Source organism: Amblyomma americanum, chromosome 6 (genome assembly GCF_052857255.1).
Source record: "Amblyomma americanum isolate KBUSLIRL-KWMA chromosome 6, ASM5285725v1, whole genome shotgun sequence".
Taxonomy (NCBI): Eukaryota; Metazoa; Arthropoda; class Arachnida; order Ixodida; family Ixodidae; genus Amblyomma; species Amblyomma americanum.
In genome coordinates this window covers 113,997,385-114,021,104 of record NC_135502.1, presented here as the reverse complement: position 1 = coordinate 114,021,104, position 23,720 = coordinate 113,997,385, and the positions used below count along the sequence as shown (strand labels likewise).

The 23,720-nt window shown below is 46.3% G+C and overlaps 1 long non-coding RNA gene across 1 annotated transcript in view; it reads right to left on the bottom strand.

The window, feature by feature from the left end:
* The window catches only part of LOC144094937 (uncharacterized), a 29,485-nt gene that overhangs the window by 4,596 nt on the left and 1,169 nt on the right, over nt 1-23,720 (bottom strand). The window lies entirely within an intron of this gene.

The window sequence follows — 23,720 nt, the reverse complement described above, 5'->3', positions numbered from 1 at the left end:
TGTTGGCGATTACCTTAGTAAATACCTTGTAGGTAACGGACAGTAAACTGATTTGTCTAATTTTTCAAGTCCTTGGCGTCTCCTTTCTTATCAAGATAATGTTTGCGTTCTTACAAGCTCCTGGTACGGTCGATGTCATAAGGCATTGCGTACACAGGGTGGCTAGTTTTTCTAGCAAAATTTTGCCTCCGTCCGAAAAGAAATCTGCTGTTACCTGATCTTCACCAGTTTTTTTCCCCCTATGCATTGGTCCGAAGGCTTTCTTTGCTTCCTCTTTCGTTCGTGGCGGGATGACGCATTGCTGTTCGCTACTGTCTCTCTCATTAACATTCTGATTACATTGGCAACTGTACCGATTTGTGTAGAACTCTTCGGTTACTTTACCTCTCTTGTCCATATTGCTAATGACATTGCCCTCCTTGTCTCTTAACGCACACATCTGGTTTTTACCTGTGCCTACTTTCCTCTTCACCCCTTTTAGGCTACCTCCGTTCTTTAGAGCATCCTCGATTCTCTCCATATTGAACTTCCTTATGTCGGCTACCTTGCGCCTAATGATTAACTTAGATAGCTTTGCTAGTTCTATTCTCTCTGCAGGGTTAGGCGCCCTAATGCTTTGGCGTTCCTTAATCAGATCTTTCGTCTCTTGAGAAAGCTTGCCGGTATCCTGTCGAACTGTCCTACCACCTACTTCTGCTGCACACTCCGTAACGATAGCCACGGGTACGATCAAAAGAGAGGTTACCATGGAATGGGATGAAGAGCACGGTGAGAGAGTAGGAATGTGGCACGGTACGTCTGTGGCGGCTTCTGCGAAACGCACCGCCCGAGGTGAGGCGAGTGGCGCTGCGCGCCTGGGACGGCGGACTGGACAGGAGCGCTAGTCGAAGAACGAATATGTATGAAAAACTAAAGAGCGCCCTGCAACTATGCGCATGTAACTTCTCAAATGTTTAACTTCAGTATAACGTGAAATTAAAACACCTCAGCAGCCGTTGCAGAATCTCCCGTTACACAGCACTAATCGTTCTCTTAGTTTTTTAATACAGGATCATTAGAACCCTCCATTACGAGAAAAAATTGCTGGCTTTTTAACAAGGCGTCTTGATTACTTGAGCACAACTGGAGGTAAAGATAGCAATTATCACGTGTGAAAAGACCTGAAACAGCGTTTTTGTTCTCAGTTGCTCAAGGACGGATCTGTATATCCTTTCATCCAATTGATTACATGTACGCCGATGCATTCTTCTGGCTTGCAATGCTTTTGATACTCGGTCGCAAATAGGCAATGGACGGTTCTGTTCTGTGTCGGCGGTAACGCGTTACAAGTAACGGCGTTACCGGTAAAGCGTTACTTTTTCGGTAACTTAGTAACGTACTAGTTACCATTTCGCAACTATAACGGGTAGCGTACTTACGTCAAAATTTTACGTGAGGTGTCACGTTACTAGTTACTTTTTTATTCCAACTGTCGCCCCTCCGCCTCTTTTTCAGAAAAAAAGCGCCTAAAGAGATGTTGCAGATAAACAAAATGCACAGCTGCTCTCGACGACCCTTGTTGCATGCCAGAAAACACCTGTCTTGAAGACGAGCCCAACTGAAAAAAATAGATACTCAGAAAGCACGAAACACGTGCTTGTACACGCATTCACACACTTGCCTTCACCTACCTCCATTCCGAAACTACTCACACATGCAACTCTTTAAAGGGTGGAAGCATGCCGAGCATTTTGGAACATCACATTTTTCAGAATTACCGTAAATTTGTTGATAGTTCAGCGATGTTTGGATTGTGGAGTTAGAATTGATGATGAAATGTCCTTTTGTGTTTATTGTCACAGTCAGAAAATGGCTTCACCATGCGCCCAGAGTTACAAGACCATTCCTTGTAACTATATAGGCGTGTTTAGGCCCCTATAACATTGCCAAGCTTCTGCACATTTGTGAAAAGTATCGTGAGTTCTTGCAGCGAAGACGCACTAATTAAAATTTGTGGCTTTGACGTAACGGTATAAAGTAACGTGTGGTTCTTTTTTCGGTAACGGTAATGGTAACGCGTTACATTTTTTTTTTTGTAGCTAACGTAGGGCGGCAACGAGTTCCTTTTTTTTTCATCGTAACGAGTAACGTATTTATACTTTTTTTTTCGGTAACGCCTACAACACTGGTTCTGTTATACCTAACGGACTTGACCGGTCGCGACACACAGGCGCGTAGTCCTTTGCGTGGGCGCGCTTCTACAACTTCTGTTTTGCTGTGTTGACAGACACTGATAATCATTCCCGATATAGCTACTACAATCGCGTTTGTGCGGGCCTATAGTTTTCGAGTTTTCATTCGCATACTAATTCTACCTTTGAAACTTCTCCTTAACTCCACCTGGTTTTTTTATCCTATCTACTAATTTTTAATGCTTTATATGTTTTCCGAAATCGCAAAACGATACGTTTTCACGCGTACAAAAGATCTGAGATGCAATTCAACTGCTTGAAATAAAAGGCTAAAACAATTTTATGAACAATGTTTTTCTAGCTTCAGTTGCGCTCTAAACTAAACGACAAGCATTCATGCCCTTATTGAGGACAAATGATACATTGTATTTATTATTATAATCAGTGTAGAAAGATGTGGTAGAATCATCGTCTCTGATAAAGGTGAAAGAATGTGTAAAATTACCAGCAGCACGCACAAGCAAGTTGTTGTTGTTGTTGTCCTCATACTGTGGCACATGCCCACAAAGGGGGATTGACCAAGTATGATGGCCATAATTTGTGTTTTACGTCATCTTTCATGCATTTTCAAACTACGGCGAAAACAACAAATGAATATATATATATATATATATATATATATATATATATATATATATATATATATATATATATATATATATATATATATATATATATATATATATATATATATATATATATATATATATATATATATATATAGGCGGGCCTTTTTTACCAATATTATTTTTGGTCTCAGTGGATGGGTTAGTGTGGCTAAACATGGCTTAAAAAGATCTTGTTCGTCTGCCTTTATTTGAGGACACCAAGGCCGGAAAGAGTATGGCGTTCTACCTCAGCCCTTCCACACTATATTACTGAAATGTATTTTTCTCTCTATGCATCCTCTCCTTTTGGTGGGCATCGTGTCTATGCTTGTGACAGGTATAGCTGGTTTCCAATGTTTTCCGCGTATCGTATTGATAAAGTAGTAATGTTATAACGATTCTATTATTAAAAATTCTGTAAGTCGCTTTAAAATGATCAAACCCTGTCAGCAACCGTATTTTAATTGTCCTGAAATCGGGACAGCTAGCGACCTGATTGCATTTATTATATAATTCCCGGGTGGTCTGTAACCAAACTTATATTTATACGTCGCCTGGTCTGTTTAACCAATATTTGCATTAGCAGATTCAGTGAGCTCTACGGATGTTCACTGGATTCACCTACGCGGTAATAACGGTGCTAGGTGCGAGGAGTTGGCAAGTGTTACCACTCCATGGGTTAGTGTGGCTAAACATGCGAGCTCGAGCAGGCCTAACGGTTCACATTCCGCTACAAGAGACATTATTGCTAGCACCAGGTAGGCAATACGGATACTTACGAAATTCTGTCTATGCAGCTTATGGTAATCAGTTACGTTGATGTCTGCAGTGTTGCACTTTGTTTTTGAACTGAGTGCGCACAGGCGATAAATTCTTTCCTTGCACTGCCTCCACTCCCTCTTGCCGAAGGTGCCTCATGCGCATGTTGTCAGTTGCAATTACCAAGCTAGACTCTGCGGGTGGAGTTCACCTTGGCCATCGAGCTCGGATCTTCTCCGAGCAGTGTCTCAGCCGCCCCGCTGGCGTCGATGCGAGAGCGAGCGGGATCGAAAGGGTTGCGGCGCATGCCTCCCGTCCGAGTCCGGGATTAGACGCCGCCGCAGCGTCGGAGTGGCGGGAGCAGACCCGGCGGAAGACGGCGGACGGAGGCGTCAGGGCCTTTGTGCGCCCAAGGCCAGCAGCGTCGGCTGCCGATGGCAGCGCGCGCTGATTTACTGCTCACTCCATAAAGCCCCGTCCCGGCGGGAAGCCAGCGCCTGCAAGATGCTTTCCCACGGCCTGCCTCCGCGCACCCGCCGCCGATGCTGCCTGCACATATGCTGCAGCGCGAGCTGCGCTCGGATGGATGCATACGTTGCCGCCGGGTGGCTCTGCTGCTTCTGACTGTATGCATGCATGCGGAGGCTTCTCGCGCTGGACTGTGCACGTATCCTGCCTCGATAATTGCGCGCAGCGCTAGCAGCACTGAAGAGGTGAAGACGGAGGTCTATACCTTTAATTCGCAACAGTCAGGATCATTTCGATTGCGCAGGAACTGTTTCGCGTTAACCGCAGCGGTGGTTCAGTGTCTTGAGCATCCGCCTCAAACCACTGGGTTCGATCCCCTGTGCCGCCGGGAGCGCACCGGTGACACAATGTGCGCAAGTCTTCCCCCGGCCTGGTGCTCGCCTTATCTGGGATGAAATGCTTGGGATATAAGCATAAGTCTTCGACCAACCCTTATGTAATGAAGCTACCTTGTGCCATGGTGCACTATTGCCGAACTGCCCTCTCGCAGTTAAAATGCACAATCATCATCAGGAACTGTTTCGCGTGGGAGTATGGTATGGTATCGTTTCGTATGTGGGGTTAACTACCAAAGCTGCTCATGTGCTCTAAATTAATTAGACCAGATATTATTCTTTAATGTTCGGTAGCTTTGCACAGAACACGGGTGTGTTTGCATTTCGCCACTACCCTTTTTTCATTTCGTCTCTTTCTAAATGAGAAGGCGACGGTTTCCAACTGTGGGGAATTTCGATGCTTGCTCAGGCTAATTTATTGCAACAGCTACTCATAGCTATGGCTTGCGAAGGCCGAATGCAACAGGGATAATTGACGCGTCCTACCAAAAAGCACTGGTAACAGGAGAACACTCTTGGGTGATACTCCTGGCGGACATGCCACAAATATAACCCAAGACGGCAACGAAGGAGATACCAAGATGGTGCAGCAAATGCGAAGGAACTATGCGGAGCTCGAACGACCGCTTCTCAGTAATAAGACGAAGGAGCAGCGCTTCATTCCAGTGCGCTGCACAGAACCGGAGGGTGCGGAGAACTGGAGAACTGCTGGCGCGTTGCTCGCGCGTGCGCGTTCTGATGGCCGCCACCGTTCTGACTAATGAGCGCCAGCTCCGATCGGCGTCGGGACGTGAGTGTGCCGTGCGCGACGTGTGGGAGAGGGCGCTGTGAGGAACGGCGATTGCGTAACCCTGGCGGCCGTTTGCGTCCGGCTTCGAGCGTGCCTCCCTCCCGCGACCATGACGCAGAGTTATGGCCGCTGCTTCCGTCTCAGGTGCCGGTCATGTGGAACACCGGTTTGTGTACGTGTGTCTTTGTGCGTGAAAATGCCCGTATCGAGAAGAGCAAAATAACCTTACTACGACTGAGCAAGTTCTTGCCTGTGCAAGACAACGTGGACCGTTGTATAGTGCTGGGTATGGGTCTCTCAGCTTGCTAACACGCCTTTTATGGAAGGAACTGACGGAGTTGGTCACGAGTGGATGACGTTCGATATTGTGGGTATAAGTTTGGCTTAACAGTTAGAAAGGGTTATAGAACGAGAAGGGAGGATATTAAATAAATTTGTTGGAGCGCGCCCGACACCTCTCAGTAATGGTTCTTGGCTTGCCAGTGAGAACGGCGGGTAGAGGGCGTTCAGAAAACCTGCCTCCGTTCATCGCTACAGCAATTCTGGAATTGCTTTTTACATTTACTGCAGTGCCTTTCCATAAAATTGCGCCGTCGGCGTGTAAGAGCAAACTAGTGAAGCCTCGGCCCTCCAGAACCGTCATCCACGCATCAGAATCTATTACCCACCAGAAAGTCATGAGAGGAGCTCACCATCCACCCACACACAGCTCTGTGCCCACCTCTACCACTCAGAAGTCCTCTACCCATCTCCACCCTCCAGAAGCCTCACCATCCGGAAGTCCGCGCAGAAGCAGAACGAAAAAGTGACGGCGAAAGCAAATTCAAACATGCAATCGAAAGGCAATCGCGCAAATCGAAAGGCAAAATCAACCTGCATGCTGTCGCAGCGGCGACTTATCAATTCGAATGATCTTGCGTTAACTTTTTTACTGAAAAGCTGTTATAGCTATCGTTTAGCCATACAGCCCTGCATCCTACCGCAGAATCAACAGCATCATTAGTCCCATACAAAAAAGTCCTATGGGCGTCTATGGAAAAAGCTATGTCTGTCTATGGCCTTTTATGAACGTCTATAAGCACCCATAGAGGTGCTTATTGCCAGCTATTGAAAAATCTATGCCACTAAAGCTATAGCTTTGGAACCATACAATTGTCTTAAGCTCTCTATAGAAAAATATATCAGCCTGTATAGACAGCTATAGACAGAAATAGGAAAGGTCTATAGCTATTTGGGCCAAATTCTATAGCCGGCCATAGGATATTTTTGTATGGGGTAAAACTTGAATTACTTGGCGGATTAATTTAACTCGACTTTATTTATGGAAGTGATTTATAATTCATTTGCCACCTGCTAGCAGGCGGCAAAGCGGAGAGAGGAAGATAGCCCTTTCCACTTTTAAGAGAAAGCTGGGAGAGGGAAAGTGCTAGAGGGAAGAGACAGAGAGAGGGTGGGAGGGGAAGGATGGCCTTAATGGCGGGGTAGGTTGTGGCGAGAGCGGAGGAAAGCGCCACTTGACGCCAGTTCCACGGCAAAATGCAGGACTATACGGCCAAACCAAAGCTGTAACAGCTCTCGCTGATTCATCCACTAAGGCGATAAAAAGAAAGGGATCTGGAACAAAGCCTCCAAGATATAGAAGCCTATTTTGATACTGCCAGCCGACATGTGCATGCAGTTTTACGCGCAAGACGTTTCCTAGTTGCTCGGCAAAGTTTTAAAAGAGAAGCAGCAGTGATAAAAATAAAAATTTCCCTAAATATTTTTTGTGATGTTTTATCGCAGCTGGTGATGTCTCGTTTCGTTCTTGTAACCAGTCAGCGCATTCAAGGTGTACAGAGAAAGGCAACAGCAACTAACCTCCTTTGTCGCCTTGCTAGTATTACTTTCTCCTCACCCCATTTAGTGCTTCCCTTATTAGGATGACATTCGCACTGCAGTGCCACGACCGCTTCAATGAGAGGCAATGGGCATGTGCCACGTAAGGCCGCGTGAATTGTGAAGTGATTTAACGCCACGAAGTGCGATTTTTTCCTCTATTGATCGTTTGCTTTGTGCAGAATTAACTTCACGAATGCATGTGTAAAAACGCGTTTCTGTCGAACGAAATGTCAGTTTCTAATCAATAGTTGACCTTTAGCTGCTCTCTTAGCCATTTTTGTTTCGTATCGCTGGTTCTTCCTATGTGCCCCGGCGTGCCATGCCAATCTCATGTTTCTGCGGTGTTATTTTGTGTGCTTTCGTCTTTTCCACCTTTTAAAAGCAACGGTTGAGATTACATTAAGGCCGTGTGACAGCCATTTGTCCTTTCGTTTTCGATGAACTGGATACTGAGCGCCGAAAAAGCCTTCGGCCTGCCGCATCAGGATGTAATGATGAGGCGGGTGGCCAAACTCCAGCTCGGCACGCTATATAAGTTGAAGCGGGGGATCAAGCGCAACGCTCATTTGAAGAAACAGAATTCTCAGTTGATGTGGAAGCAAATCAGTACGAAAGATACCTTTGGCGAAGCATGCTCTCTCACTTGAACAGAAACTTGAGTTAAGTGCAAGTGTGCGCACCGTGACTCACCGCCAGCGCTCTGCGAAGCCCACACCGACAACGGACTACAGCATGAGGAGCAGAAGCCACCGGCCGTCGTCGCTTGCGTGAAGGTTCAGTCGAATCGAGGACGAGAAGTCGTGGCGAGAACTACTGGCAGTGAGATAAAGGTGTGAAGACCAACAGGCAATTCTATGCGTCACTGAATAGGCATAACAAACGACTCGAGTAAACGACACAAAATACAGTGTCCGCGAAATGGACTTTCATTGACTTTTACATTGGCACGTACAGAAACAAACAGAAACAGAAAAAAGATCCTTTGATAAGGAGAATGTCAAAATAAGTACTGTAGTCTGAATGTCGTAGTACCTTCATTCGTAACTTGGGCGAGAAAATCTAGCTCTTTTATCCCCTAGTTATGCAACATTTTCAGGATAAAAGGAAGAGAGCAGTGGAAGACGGCGCGGAATTTATTAGTAAGAAGTGTAATTGAGCCGTTTGTCTGCACCGTACGCGTATTGATGATTTAGCGCATGCAATGGGGTTTTTACATATAATATGCTTTTGTAGCAGACTGAAGTATAGTCCTTATAACATGGAAGAAACCTCATGATTCTAACAAGATTTTTTTTCTTCTCCTGCGCGATGGGATAATAAAGGACGACCAGTGCGTTTACTAACACCTAGTAAGTACTTAGTTACTTTCACCGTGGGCGATTGAACGTTACAACGTTACACCCTGCTTGAAACAAGCCGTAGGGCCAGTGTTTCGCTTCCTTTAGAGCGAAAGCTCTACTCTAGCGCTATAGCTTCCAAGGTGAAGTTTTGTGCGCGTTTGACCAAGAGCCGGCTAAGCGGAGGTGTGGCAAGTGATGTCATTCAACTTCACTCGCAGTGCAGAGGCACCGCAGCTGCGCTAGCTCGGAGCCACGCCGCTGCTGTATATAGCACGCGACTAGCGGGAGGTATAACTTCGCTGCCGCTCAGTCGCTCTGTCTCGCCATGGATGAGGCGCGCGTCGGACCGTCTTCGGCGCCAAACCATGCGTAATCATGCTTAACAGAGCTTTCATTCGATGCACTAGGTTTAACAAGCGCAAAACCTGTGCTAGATTTCCTTGCTACTGGTAGGCAGCGCGATAGCAGGAGCACTGAGAAGCGCATGACAGCTATGCTTTATGCGGTGCTATGCTGTATGGTGATGCATACAAGCATGCATCCATTTTTTATGAAAAAGCGAGAACTGTGGAGAGTCTACAAGAATTCATGACGCGCGTTCATCCCCCCCCCCCCCCCACACACACACACACATATATATATATATATATATATATATATATATATATATATATATATATATTCTCCGATTGATATATATATATATATATATATATTCTCCCATTGATTGACACTATTAATTAAAAAAAAGAATCATTGCCCTATGCACCTTTGTTTCGGTGACTGTTGGCTTCCTGCACATGCTTGCCAAACGAACCCCTCTTTCATTTGCCTTGCCTGCTATATATATATATATATATATATATATATATATATATATATATATATATATATATATATATATATATATATATATATATATATATGTACCTCCTTCACCCCGCGACGTCACGAAGATGCGGTGGCGCTGATGTTAGCAGCGACTTTCGCATGGTAGGCAAAACAGGTTCCGCTTGCCCGTGCCTACCGCAGCTGCCGCAGTTACCGGCGGCTGCTTCAAGCCTGTGCACTGCAGAAGCAGCATATATTGACCAGCTGCGTCACTGCTGGATCCGCGTAGTAGCATAAAAAATATTAAATTAGCCTCGATAGGTTTCTCGCGCATAAATGCCGCATTCGGAAACTGGCTAACAGGCATTGGGCCACGGTAGTAAAGCGCGAAGTCTGGGAGTCGATAGGCACTGCCACTCAATGCACCTAATGCATGCAAGTTACTGCGTTCATTCACCTGAACTTCAGGACAGTAGGCTGATAATTGCTCAAGGAAAAAAAGACATATGTAGCTGCACACGTACTTATCACCTTGAGCCGGAGCGCACGGGGCGCCGACAGGTTCACTCGCCCCCAAGGAATGCGTTTTTTTTTTTGTTAATAGCACACCATGTTTAAATGGCGCGTTTTGTGACATTTAATAGTTACTTGAAACTGTTTCTTGATATGACGACGTAATTATTTCATTCGAGTAGAAAGAAGTCTGGTAAGTTGTGTCAATCTTGCGCGGTCGCGTTGGTGTGCTTAGAATAGCGTACCTTAAGTGTGCTAAACGCCATATGCTTTTTCATTGCATCATGCATGTGTCATGTTTCATGAGGTAATACATGATCGCGAAGCTTGTTTGGAAAGAAGCAGCCGCAGGCGTGTTACTAACAGACACGTGGCGAGATTGAGAGGGGACGCGGCATGAAAAGTGTTTTCGTTATTCATGCATGCGATATGTAACTAAACTTGGTGCAAATATGAAATTCCTAGGCTAGTTTCAGTCATTCCTTTTATTTGTAGCTATACCTGGCGCAGTTCTGGGTAATTATAATTAACACCGTCGTCAAGTCCCCCCAAAGCTAGGTCTCAAATAATTGAGTAGATAGTGAGCAGTTTTTATTTATGCCAGCATGTGCATAAAGCCCTGTTCTGTATGATGACGTGATTAGTTGTTTTTCTATATGATCAGTACTTATGCATGCATAGTTACATGAAAACGTTTCTTACAAAAATAACTAACACAATACTGCACGTGTAGGGAAAAAAATCGAGAGATTTATTACGCTCTTCAACGTCTCAGGAATAGTTTGCGACAAATGGAATCATTTGATTTTCATGCGAATTACGAAGGTGAGTGATCCAGTCGCAGAAAATGTGAGAGGTCAGAAAACGAACCTTAAAGTTTATTCCCTCGTTTAAGGCATCTTCGCTTTCGCTTTGGTCAAAGAAATGCGGCACTGAAATCAAAGAAATTACCTCACAATTTTTGACGACCACACTTCTAAAAAGCGTAATTTATAAATTTGTACTCAATATTTTGCTATAATTTTTCGTCACGAAACTAGACTTCAGGGCTAGGAAAGGAAATAATTCTAGAAATCAAAAATTTTCACCAAATCGACCAGCTTAACAAGAGGACAAGTCGGCCTGGCTGGTGCGTGGTCATGCGGCTAAAAACAGCGCTAAGCGAGACAGGAGATCGGGGACACGACTCTGTCCCCACTTTTCGCGCAGCGCGACACGTACGTATGTCAGCAGACGATTAGCGCATGTCTGCTCCGGCGAAACAACGCCAGCACTTCCCCTCACTACTGTCCCGAAGTAAAATCATTCCGGCTAGTGCAGAGTGTCAAAACTTGTTTTATTCAATGCCTAGCGCATAAATAAACGGCAGGAACGCTTTCTACATGTTTACTACTAACCATATATACAATACACAGTGGCAAACTATTTCTCTTTATAGGCCGCACGTGGACAACGCGAGCTCGTGTACTTCGACAAATTACTAAGCTGGAAGCATCGACCATTGCTGTGATTCGCAGAAACTGGAAACGCGCCTACAAGCCTTGAAAACCCGCGCACAACACCTATCCGCGACGCCACTCCCCGACCTTTTGCCTACCACGAGCTCGCTAGCGACTGCAGCGCCACCTCGTTTGTTTACAAACATGCAGGAGGTCCATATATATATTCTCCGATTGATTGACACTACTAATTAAAAAAAAGAATCATTGCCCTATGCACCTTTGTTTCGGTGACTGTTGGCTTCCTGCACATGCTTGCCAAACGAACCCCTCTTTCATTTGCCTTGCCTGCTATATATATATATATATATATATATATATATATATATATATATATATATATATATATATATATATATATATATATATATATATATATATATATATATAAATATATATATATATAAACGAACCCCTCTTTCATTTGCCTTGCCTGCTATATATATATATATATATATATATATATATATATATATATATATATATATATATATATATATATATATATATATATATATATATATATATATATATATATAATATAAGGAAGAGGAAGTCCGAAACCAAGGTGCACAAGGAAAGTTTTCTATTTTTAATTTGTAGTGCCGAACGACGGGAGAATAATACTTCAATTAATCTATTCAATTAATCTGCTGCGCCGCCGATACCTCCGGAGTCGCACTCCTGCCCCAGCCGGTAAGTCGGAAGCTCTTCTTACGTAGCCTTCTACTTCCGAGGAATGCCTCATTGATGTTTTGTAGGTATCTGGCCCGCTCTGTGTATTAACTGCAAATGTAATAAATAGCATATGACTATTGACGCTTTGTCGTCCCTTCCGTTTGTTCTCTCGAGCACGAAACCGTCAGCGGTTAGCGAGCGGAAACGCTGCATCCGTGGACTGGGAGTGCGGGGCGGAAGGCTGTCCCCCCATATTTCCCCAATCTCACCAATTCGCTACACTAATAATGTCACGAATCAGTCACCAATTGGGTTGTTCTATCGATTTGCTATGGGGGCGCCATCTTGAATTTCTCGCACAGAAAATTTCACACTGAAGGGAGGTGGTAGCAGACCCCAAGAAATCGAGAAACGTGATGAAAAATTACGGAAGACACTATGTCGAGACTAAAGTGTGAAACGGCGGAAGCGTGACACCATTGCCAAAGGCGATTTGTTGCGTCGGAAACACCACGGAGGCACACAACTCGTACACTTGGCATCCGGAGATGCAGCGAGTCGCTTCAAACGCATTGCCTCTCTTGCGTTGGCCCGTGGGTATGTACCATCCTTTTTGAGACGACGACGACGACGACGCCGACGACGACGACGACGACGACGACGACGACGACGACGACGACGACGACGACGACGACGACAACAACAACAACAACAACAACAACAACAACAACAACAACAACAACAACAACAACAACAACAACAACAACAACAACAACAACAACTTCTACTCGCGCGTCCTTTTCTTTTGCCTTTATTGAGTACAGGTGAATAGTAGCAGCCTCTGCTTCCCATTTCGTGGCCTATCCCCAGTATGTGCCATCTTTTGACAGGCCAACAACGGCAACAACAACTCGCAAAAGGGGGCCATGTACGGGCCATAACAATACTTACGCCTCGTTTATATTAGGCATGTATTCGGCTTTACATTCGAACTTCAACTTCAAGGTGATTCAAGCAGAGGCATAAGTGAGCATCGTTCTTCGGCCTCCCAAAGACGAGTGAGCTCAGGAACACCAGGGAGAATAGCATAATTTTACACCAACATCACCCTTCAGTGAACACGAAACAAGCACACGTCCTTCGCAAAGTTCACACTAACACTCTTCTCATCCCACTAATGCTCTAAAACTTCGGATGGCCAGACACAGCTCATTGTGCCAACTGTCCAGACATTAGGGCAGACACAGAACGCATTCTCCACGCGTGTAACACTGCCATCACCTCTCCTTATTTCCCTACCCCTTCTTCCTGGAGTGCTCGGCTTCACTCGGGCACGGCAGATCATCAGCGGGACTTGGCGGAGAAAGCGCTCTTCATCACTGGGCCACAGTGCTGGCCTCAAGTAAAGTTTATGCCATCCTTCCTTCCTTCCTGACGAGCGATACCTCTGAACGGCCTCTGATTCCGAATAGACACAGTCGCTTGCTCCAGATTCATGTGGCGTTGGAATTTAAACCCAATAAGTTCCTGTTCCTTAATGTTCTGTATCATTTAAGTTATTTTCTTGCGCCGTAATGTGATAATACTTGATAATTACCCTATGCTTGACGTAACGACACAAGAAAAAGTAATTAAAGTTGCATGGACACAATTACATGAACGCTTATGTATCCACTTCAACAGAAGTCTTTGAAAGCCATTGCACTGAAATTATTTCTTGTATTTTTTTCACCTTCCTTTCCACAATTAGCTTTTGTGAAGGCTAGAATGCACAAACGCAGAAGCCGCGCTGCGCCGACTTCGACCACGTGTGCGAGACATTCTGTAATCGTTTTGCTGCCTAGCTTTCCGCTCATAATGCTAAAGCGGAGTGCTCTAGATAAATCCGTGTGCATTATAATTTGTTAGAACCGCCGCGGTGGCGGAGTGGTTATGGTTCTCGGCTGCTGGCCCCATGACACGGGTTCGATCCCGGCCGCGGCGGTCGAATTTCGATGAAGGCGAAATTCTAGAGGCCCGTGTACTGCGCGATGTCAGTGCACGTTAAAGTACCCCAGGTGGTCGAAATTTCCGGAGCCTTTCACTACGGCGTCTCTCATAGCCTGAGTCGCTTTGGGACGTTAAACCTCCATAAACCAAACCAAACCATAATTTGTTAGTAGCACATCTTCGTTCCCCTGGAAAGGAAATTGCTTCCAAGAGCAAATAAACGCTTGGTACTAAAGTGCGGACCTATAGAAGCCAACGATGGAATGGAAAAGGCAACGATAAGCAGGCTTGTCTGATAGATAAGCGTGACGTGATATAAAATATATAATTTTTACAAAAATATTTTATCAGTCAGAAGCGCGAAAGGTAAGTACAAGAGGCATTATTATTCGTAAATTCATACAAATGTGGCTCGTGACGCATTGTTGCGATTTCTCGAGGAATGCTGTTTCGCCGGCAATGGGCAATTACCGTCGAAATACGAGGAAAGCCGCGAGGCGAGCGTAGCGAAGCATCCGAATAGTCTCATATTTAAAACAGCGCAGACCAGACTGAGGGAGGAAAACTAAATGAAAACAACTAGCGCTGAATCTTTCTCCTCGAGGCCTGTGCGCTAAGGCTGCGTGTGCCTGTCTACACACCAAGTTCAGAATCGCAAGCATTAAACGACTTGCACACTTTGTTTCGCTTGCTAAGCGTCCCGGTGAAGCTGTTTGGTTCTCACTCCAGTCGTTGAACCTGCTACTTTGTGCAGCCTGCGGGTATTATGAAATTTCGGATACGCCTTTCAGATATGCTGAAAAATTTCTGAACAATACAGCTTGCACGTACCATCACGTGCACATCTCATATGGCTCATTAAAAAAGCAGTTTCACTGCTCGGGTCATCGTTCATGAGGTAGGCGAGGCAACGGCACACAACGCTGGATTTTTTGCACATTTCATTCGTATGCTTCTTCTTAGTGGCGGAGTTGTAGCATACAGCGGCGATACGCAGCTAATTTGGTATTAACTTTTAACTTGCCTCCACGAGAGAAGCTTTCAACCAACGATGTGTGCTCGTTAAGGTTATGTCTGAATTCCCGTTAGACAGCTATACCCGGCAGGCGGCAGGTTAATGTCGGGCGGAACGCACCCCGATTATTTTCTCTTACAACGGACAATAAACAACTCAAAAACGAAGGAATCGCAACAACCGCACGATAATCGGTCGTAAAGGTCAATTGTTATCATATTTACTGCGTATTTAGTCAACAAACAGGCGATAATCGAGCGCACAGTGTGCTGTTTGATGAGCGATGCGCCTGCTGTTTCTCACTCAGACGATGTTTTGAATGTTTTAAAATGGAAGGCTTTACTACTCCTCTCCGTAGCTTCTTCAACGTATGCACAGAGTGCGCGAGTTTGACCTTGAACCAAGGAGAAACCGCGTTACAGCTATGACGTCATGCAGCCGCCGCCGAAACCGAACGAGTCCTCGCCTCTGTTTCTATAGGATGTCGGCGTTCACTGTGTTCATTGGCGTTTGTGTGGAGGATGTCCTGGACTCCGATGATTTTGAGCAAAGGACGGGCGTATAACTGGCTCCCTGAGGCAGTGGACGCCTCAATCACGCTTTGAGGTAAGTGGCGGTGGTAAAAGAGAGAGATGTGGGCTGCATGCGTTAGCGCTGGCAACGTTGTGCCAGACACGCGCCACTACAGCAATAGGCCGCAGCGTTTATTGGGTGACCAATCTCTCGCGATCAACCACTAACTGCCACCTGCAGGGTGGCAGGGTGGGCGCGTTGCCTATCCAGTGCGCGGAACACACTCAACCTTACAGACGCTAAGCTGAGTCTAGTTGCCCGATAGACCACAGCTTTCGCTCTCTAACCAGATTCGAAAGTAGTTAAACCGCAGCTAATTTTTGAGGATACCTTGAAGCTTACGTGTACACTTGACGAGAGTACACAACGCACAGAAGGCCACACGCTCGTGTCATCGTCGCCGATGTATACGTGCGCTTCTCATTTGTTCATCTTTGGAACATACTGCTAGCCCTACCTTCCGAGGCTGCTGGATGGGGTTGCAATATGACAGTTTTAGACACATCACAGACGAAATCAGAAAAAAAGATATTCACACAACAAAAATACGAAAGTAGGAAGATCAATGATAACCTGCGGATTTTTCAAAAACATGGTTAAATATTATATAATACAATAATTGTACAGTATGAAAAATTAGATTTGTAAGAAGTGCTGCAAGCAGTGCCAGAGTATAAAGCTTCGAATAAACTATTACGACAGGTTGGAAAGAATACTGCTCAGAGATTCAGTATAAACAGCATTGACTGGTAACATACCCTGATCGCTTGTGGGAAAAATGAATAAAGAAAGATGTCAGTGTGAAATTTATACTCTTCTAAATGCTGTGAATGTTCTCTTCTGGTTTTCTTTTAGATCAAGAAACTAAGTAAACCGCGGAGTGCACTGTTAGTGCACTGTTTAACAGAGAAAAGACGAAATTTAGGTGTGAGATTCTGTCGTGGTTAATAATAGTGGCGAGACTTGCTTTGTTTAAGAGTTAAGTTCGAGAGTCATTAAGTCGATACTTGTTAAAAACATACCTGGCTGGTCTCCGCTGAACACGTTATAACTTACTAATGCATTGCTGTGTGTACAGCAACCAACACAGGATGTTGTAATCAACTTCGAGACGGACAAGGGAACAAACAGTATGTGTGTAACTTGGTGTCGGGAGAGGCAGACGGGATCAATCCTTGAGAAAGAAAAAAACGCGGAAAATGATTTGGACGATGCATATTGGACGTGCTTATTCCATTTCTAATTCGAAGAGATCCATTCTCTGAGATATTTGCATTCTTGCACTGCTTTAATGACTGGTTTTCAACTTTATACGGTAAAATTGGCGGGTTATTTTCTCTTGATGCAATTATAAAATCTCCTTTCTGGAGATGCAACGTCAACTTTTCTGCGTTTGTCAAGGGCGGATTCGAGATCGTGGGTTATTTTCAAGACTTGTAGTTGACAGCCCTTCCTTAAAGTTGTGTTTGTTAAGACTGAGTAAGTTATTTTATTCAAGGAATATGTTACAATGGTGCTGAAGAATGACATGTTCAAGAATCTTCGATGCAGCACAGGTGAGTGAAATGCGGCGGTAGTAGTAGTAGTAGTAGTAGTGGTGGCAAACTTTATTTTCCGACATATACAGGACTGGCTTCAGCCTATCTGCGTAGACAATTGCCTGGTGTTCTTGGACCCAGGCGGCGTTTGCGGCCAGTCGGACGATTCTCAGCTGACTTTCATAGTCTGAGCTGTGCATTAGAGCCTCCCAAAGATCCTCTGTCCTAGTTTCTTTGTGTATGTCGTATGTTTTAGGACAGGCCCATGCAATGTGAAAGAGATCTTCTCTACCCTGACATAAGCGACATCTATCTGAGAACTGTCCCGGGTACCATTGGCTAAGAATAAATAGCTGGGTTCGGATAAGTACTCGTCTGTAATCATCCCCAGATGTTTTCTCGATTTCTATTTAATTGCCCATCTGCCGGCGGGTATTCTACCCTGCAGAGCCGATGGTGCTGCGTGATCTCTTTGTAGCTGAGTACCCTATTTCTACCGAGGGTGTACTGAGGGTTTGAGCCTACCCGAAAACTAAGACCTTGGGCAAGCTCGTGACCTCCCTCGTTACCTTGGAGTTAAGAGTGGACTGGTGCCGAAATTAGTTGAATTATTCGGTCTTCTTGACGAGTGTCCAGAATTATTTTCGCTTTCGAAGAGATCCTTCCCTTAAGAAAGTTCCCGGTCGCTGTTTTCGAATAACTTATAATTGTGTTTGCTCTTGTTCCCACAATCGCGAGAGCAATAGCGACTTCCTCGACCGTTCCGGCTATGCTCGTTTTTACCGAGCCGCTCTTAGGTTTAGCCGGTCGTCACCTACGACCGAGACCGTTACGTGTCGGTCCTCATACTCTTCTGGAGCGTTTCCGCTCTTTTCTGCCTTGTTTCTTGACGGTATGCCGGGTGCATGTTCTTCGAAAGGGGCGATTGTACAGTCTTTTCCTGACCACCGTCGGGACGTGGATCTTGGCTTTACCCTTGGCTGTCGTATGCGATGTCTAGTATTAGGGGTATGCTTCCTTCCGCTGAGGACTTGGCCAGTGAGAATCGGTCGGCCTCAACCACTTAAGCCAATGTATTGTGCACCCCAATTTCATCAGCCGAACTGCAGACGTGTTGATGGAGGGGCCCAGTGCTGTATTCACGCCTTTCCTAATGATGGTGTCGATCTTGTCGTTCCCGCACTTGGTAGGTGCGGGTACAGGACTGCATAAGCGATCCTGCTGATTGCGGTACTTAAAGCACTTGTAGCATCTCTAGGTTTGAGAGCACCAAGAACTTTAGCAATTTTTCAGTCTCTCGGCACTTCACCATTTTCCAAGAACTTTTTATAAGCAAGGAGCAAACATTCGATAACCACTCCGCATATCTCTTCCTTTGACACCGTTTGATTATGTTTGGTTTGGTTTACTGGTGCCTAATGTCGCAAAGCGACTCAGCCTATGAGGGAGGCCGCAGTGAACGGCTCCGGAAATTTCGACCGCCCGGGGTTGTTTACGTGCACTAACATCGCACAGTACTCGGGCCTCTAGAATTTCGCCTCCATCGAAATTCGACCGCCGCGGCCGGGATAGAACCCGTGTCTTTCGGGTAAGCAGCCGAGCGCCATAGCCATTGAGCCACCGCGGCGGCCTGATACCGTTTGATTCCTCGGAGAGCTCAATTGCAAGTGTGCCATAAAAATGACATCACAGTGCTCCTTTTTCGCTAGTGCCGTGAATGTGAAAAGGTTTGTATACTTTCACTGGCGATTTTTATCTGCAACACAGACACTTGTCTATGCGGAAGAAACTGTCGGTAGTTTTCCCAAGGAATAACCTATACGTCTTGAATAGTTTGTGTATTTCCTTTTAGTGTCCATTGAAAACTGAGACGATAGGAGAATGAGAGAGATAACAAACGCAGATATTGTCATCGCAACTAAAATTGATGCAATTAACATGGGTGATTCAGCCGATTCAGCTCGGGCGATCTAGGCAAGCGTAGAATCGTCAGTATGTAGCCGCATGAATTATATAGCCTCCAGTCGACGGTTCCTCTATGTCTGAATCACAATAATAACTTGCACTTGCAACCTTAGGTTGGAACTGTCCATTTTAGAGGTTTCCACATTGCCAGCTCTGAACTGACAGGCACGGCAGACTGAACGCTACACGAGCGCGGGGAAGACCCCGTGCATGTGACGTCACTGACAAGCTTCACAAGTGGGAATGCGAAGTGACGTGCGAGCAGAGAATACTTAAAATGTAAAGCTATCTGCGTAGATATATTTGAAGTAAATACTTAAACTTGCGACCATCGCATATTCTGAGAATGCGATCACCGCGATTTCACAGAAAGCGCTAAATTTGTTACAGCACCCTATTCAACATAAATGTTCCTCTATACTTCAAAACGTAGAGTTTAAGGATGCCTTGCGGAATGGAAGAACCTCTCCGCAGATAGATCCAACTAGCAGTGTGCTGCAGATGTCCTTCTAAAGGGTCCACACCAAACAATTTTAGACAAAAGCATTTTTCAACACGAGAGAGCTTACGAACGCAATTTTTTGGTAAATTGTAAGCTTTAACTATATCAATTACTATATCCGCATATCTGCGCTCGGCAGACTTGCATTTCTTTGCTATTAACGTTTTTACTACCCTCAGTTATGTTCCCCATTGGTTTTCTATGGGAGTCTTAACTACTCCATGCCAGCGAGGGATAAAGTTTCACTGAAAGATTTTGCTAAGCACTGGAAGAAAGAACCATTACCTTAAATATTTCCATAACAGTAGCTTACAATGTTCATATATATCAAAATTTTTGTCCAAGAAAGCTGCAAGATGAGCTAATATAAAGAACATTTCTAGAAACGCCGGCATGCAGGCATCGCCGCTTAACGCGCATGCTCTCGAAGTCAGTGTGCGATCGCGCGCAGGCGAGTTTTCTTTCACAACGGTCTCGAGTGAACTGAAAACAAGAAACAAAAAAGTCGAGGGGTGGGGGAGCAGAGAGCAACGTGCAGACGGGACTCCTCTGATAAATGCTCGCCACAGGACGTGCATCGGAGCGCGTAAAGCCGCGCGGAATGAACCACTGAAGCCGTCAGGAAGCAACAAGACCGACTGGCAACTGCCCTGACGTCTCACTCGTCTCGTGTGGAACGACGGCGCACTGCGAGCCCTTGTTGTGATTATCGCCCTCTGACAGTGAGCGGGTGATGGAGGGTGGGGCAGCGGAATTTGTCGGCGCCGTTTTTACGGACGCGCTGTGCGTGTCACTCTGCCGTCGTCATTCCAGCGCTGCTCGATCCGCCGCCAACCTCCGCCCTTCTCCCCCGACAACTGTGTCACCCTCTCCCGCATTTTTAGTTCCGTGCAATGGCGGCGATTCTATTCAACGCACCGTGACTTAGACACACTAGTTATTCTGATTAGGCGGCTGGCTTTGATTCATTATTTTTTCTTGCCACTGCTTCCTGTTTGCGCACTCTGAATATTTCACGTTATCTGTAATCCGCGCTAACCGAGTGGCCCAGGCATCCATACTGTTAATTTGTACTATTCTGGTCTTGTTTCTCTTGCCTTAGTGTTCGTCTTTTTCTCGGCACGAACACTTGACGCACCGATTTTAGCCGACCGTGCCAGAAAGCTGTCCCTGCTTACAACCACTTCTACGTATCCGACCTGGACAGAAAACAAACGCGTCGGCACATTTCGCAATCTTTGTAATTGCTCGCATCGGCAGCTCGGTGTTTGGACGGAAGTGTGCCGTAGCGCCAGCGCTGAGGTTTGCGGGCTCACATGGCTCACTCTGAAAGACCGGGAGTCACTGCGCGCTCTCGGCACCAAGAACACTGCGCGTAACTGTGGTGAAGATTGCAAGTGCGAGTGCGAAATGGATTTGGTCTCCGAGGCAGGTGAACACAGAGCTGGCTCTGCTACCGCCGGCCTGCGCCCTCGCGGTGCAGGCTGAAGGAAGAGCGGGGGACAGGAAAGGGCGAGGGACAGTCCCGGGCTTCGTTTCCGGGGCCCGGACACCCCGTTGCGCGTGGGAAGCCGTTGGCCGATCAATCAGCAGCGCCCGGCGGGCCGGTCCGGCCGGCGGCGCTCGGCCGGTGAGCACCGGCGCGCTCAGACAAAGCGCCCCGGGGGAGCCGATCCGTCAGGCCGAATCAGCGGCTTTAATAGGCTGCCGTTTTCGGCCGCGAGCGCGCGCGATGAAGTTGTTGCGCGTTCGGTCAGCCCCCGCCACCCGCTGTCCCCCGCGCGCGGTCGAGGCAGCTGACTTGGCGGCCGACGTGTCGCCCGCCCGCCCGCGCGCCCCGTTCCAGCTGCCCCCGAAGAGATGAGAGCGGAGGCGCGACGCGTCTCCGGGACGCGCCTCTTGCTCGGTCGGCACCCCACCACCACCACCACGTTCTCACACGTCCGATGGAGCTGTCCCGCACGTACGGCAGCCGGCACCCGTCCAATATATGCGATGGCTAACCGTGCCCTTCACAATTCCCTGCTCGGTGTCCGATTAGAGGCTATGGGTGGAGAAAAGCAGGGACACTAATCTGCGCCCGCAATTCACTGTCACTGCAGAGAAATTAGTGGCTTGGCGGAGTTAATGCGAAAAGTGTCTGCCAAACTTTGTGACCTCGGAAAACGGAGGGACCCTATACGGCGGCATGAAATGTAAAACATATTAACAATTACGCCTTAAATAGCTAAGGAACATGAAACAAATGGTAGGTTTAATGTAGGGGGGGTTTAACGATGCAGCTGCGCAAGGCCCCCGCCTCTGGCGCTCCGTCAAAGCTTGAGGCTTTACACACGCCTCGAGTTTTTCAGCTTTTCTTGCGAATTGCTCACCACAACGGCGACTATGTGTCGATCCCCATTTCGAGATCAGACGCAGCGGGCAGGGTTCGCGCACTTGCGCCGGACATCACGCTTGCCGCATGGAATTCAGGCCAATTTTGGAATTCACGTTTAAAATACTTGGACCCAGATATGAATCTCTGGCTTCCATCCGGCCTAAAACGACGTGAAGAAACTTTGCCGTGTCGCCCATGGCTTGGTGTAGCTTTCACTACCATTACTCCTCCTTAATCGCTATGGCTTATAGCCCTGCATGTGACATCTTCGGGTGTGACGAGACTATATATAGCCCACATTCTTTGTGAATGGAATGCCCTGCCTCTAGAGGCCCGTGTACTGTGCGATGTCAGGGCACGTTAAAGAACCCCAGGTGGTCGAAATTCCCGGAGCCCTTCACTAGGGCCTCTCATAGCCTGAGTCGCTTCAGGACGTTAAACCCCCATAAACCAAACCAATCAATGCACTGCCTACAGTGCCGAAAGGCCGATTCTCTGCCGTGCGCTGGAGTATCTAGATCCAGGCCAACTGATAGAAATGAAGATTCTCGGTCACTGGCCGCGGTGATCGTCGGCGGTGAAGGCCTCCAAGGCAATGCTTCGCTTCTTGCGAACTTCGTTTAGTTTGGTTCATGGGTGTTTAACGTCCCAAAGTGGCAGAGGCTACGAGGGACGCTATAGTGAAGGGAAATTTCGATCACCGGGGGTTCTTTTAACGTGCACTGACATCGCGCACAGGCCGATGTCAGCTTACAGGCCGATCAGCTTACTATCCGTTGCCTACAAAGTATTTACTAAGGTAATCGCTAATAGAGTCAGGGCAACGTTAGACTTTAATCAACCAAATGATCAGGCAGGCTTTCGTAAAGGATATTCCACAATAGATCATATTCACACTATCAATCAGGTGATAGAGAAATGCGCAGAATATAACCAACCTCTATATATAGCTTTCATTGATTACGAGAAAGCATTCGACTCAGTGGAAACCTCAGCAGTCATACAGGCATTGCGTAATCAGGAAGTAGAAGAGCCTTATGTCAAAATACTGGAAGATATATATAGCAACTGCACAGCTACTATAGTCCTCCATAAAGTCAGCAATAAAATTCCAATAAGGAAGGGCGTCAGGCAAGGAGACACGATCTCGCCAATGCTGTTCACCGCATGTTTGCAGGAGGTATTTCGAGGCATGAATTGGGAACAGTTGGGAATAAGAATAAATGGAGAATACCTAAATAATCTGAGATTTGCTGATGACATTGCCTTGGTGAGTCACTCAGGAGGTGAACTGCAAATCATGATCAACGAGTTAGACAGGCAGAGCAGATCGATGGGTCTAAAAATTAACACGCAGAAAACAAAGGTAATGTTCATCAGCCTAGCAAGGGAACAACAGTTCACAATTGGCAGCGAGAGCCTAGAAATTGTGCCGGAATACGTCTACTTAGGGCAGGTAGTGACAGCTGATCCGGATCATGAGAGGGAGATAACTAGAAGGATAAGAATGGGGTGGAGCGCATATGGCAAATTCTCGCAGATCATGAGTGGCAGTTTACCAATTTCCCTCAAGAGGAAAGTGTACAACAGCATAATCTTACCGGTACTCACCTACGGGGCAGAAACGTGGAGGCTAACGAAAAGAGTTCAGCTTAAGTTAAGGACAACGCAGCGAGCCATGGAAAGAAAAATGATAGGTGTAACGTTAAGAGATCGGAAGCGGGCAGAGTGGGTGAGGGAACAAACACGGGTTAATGACATCCTAGTC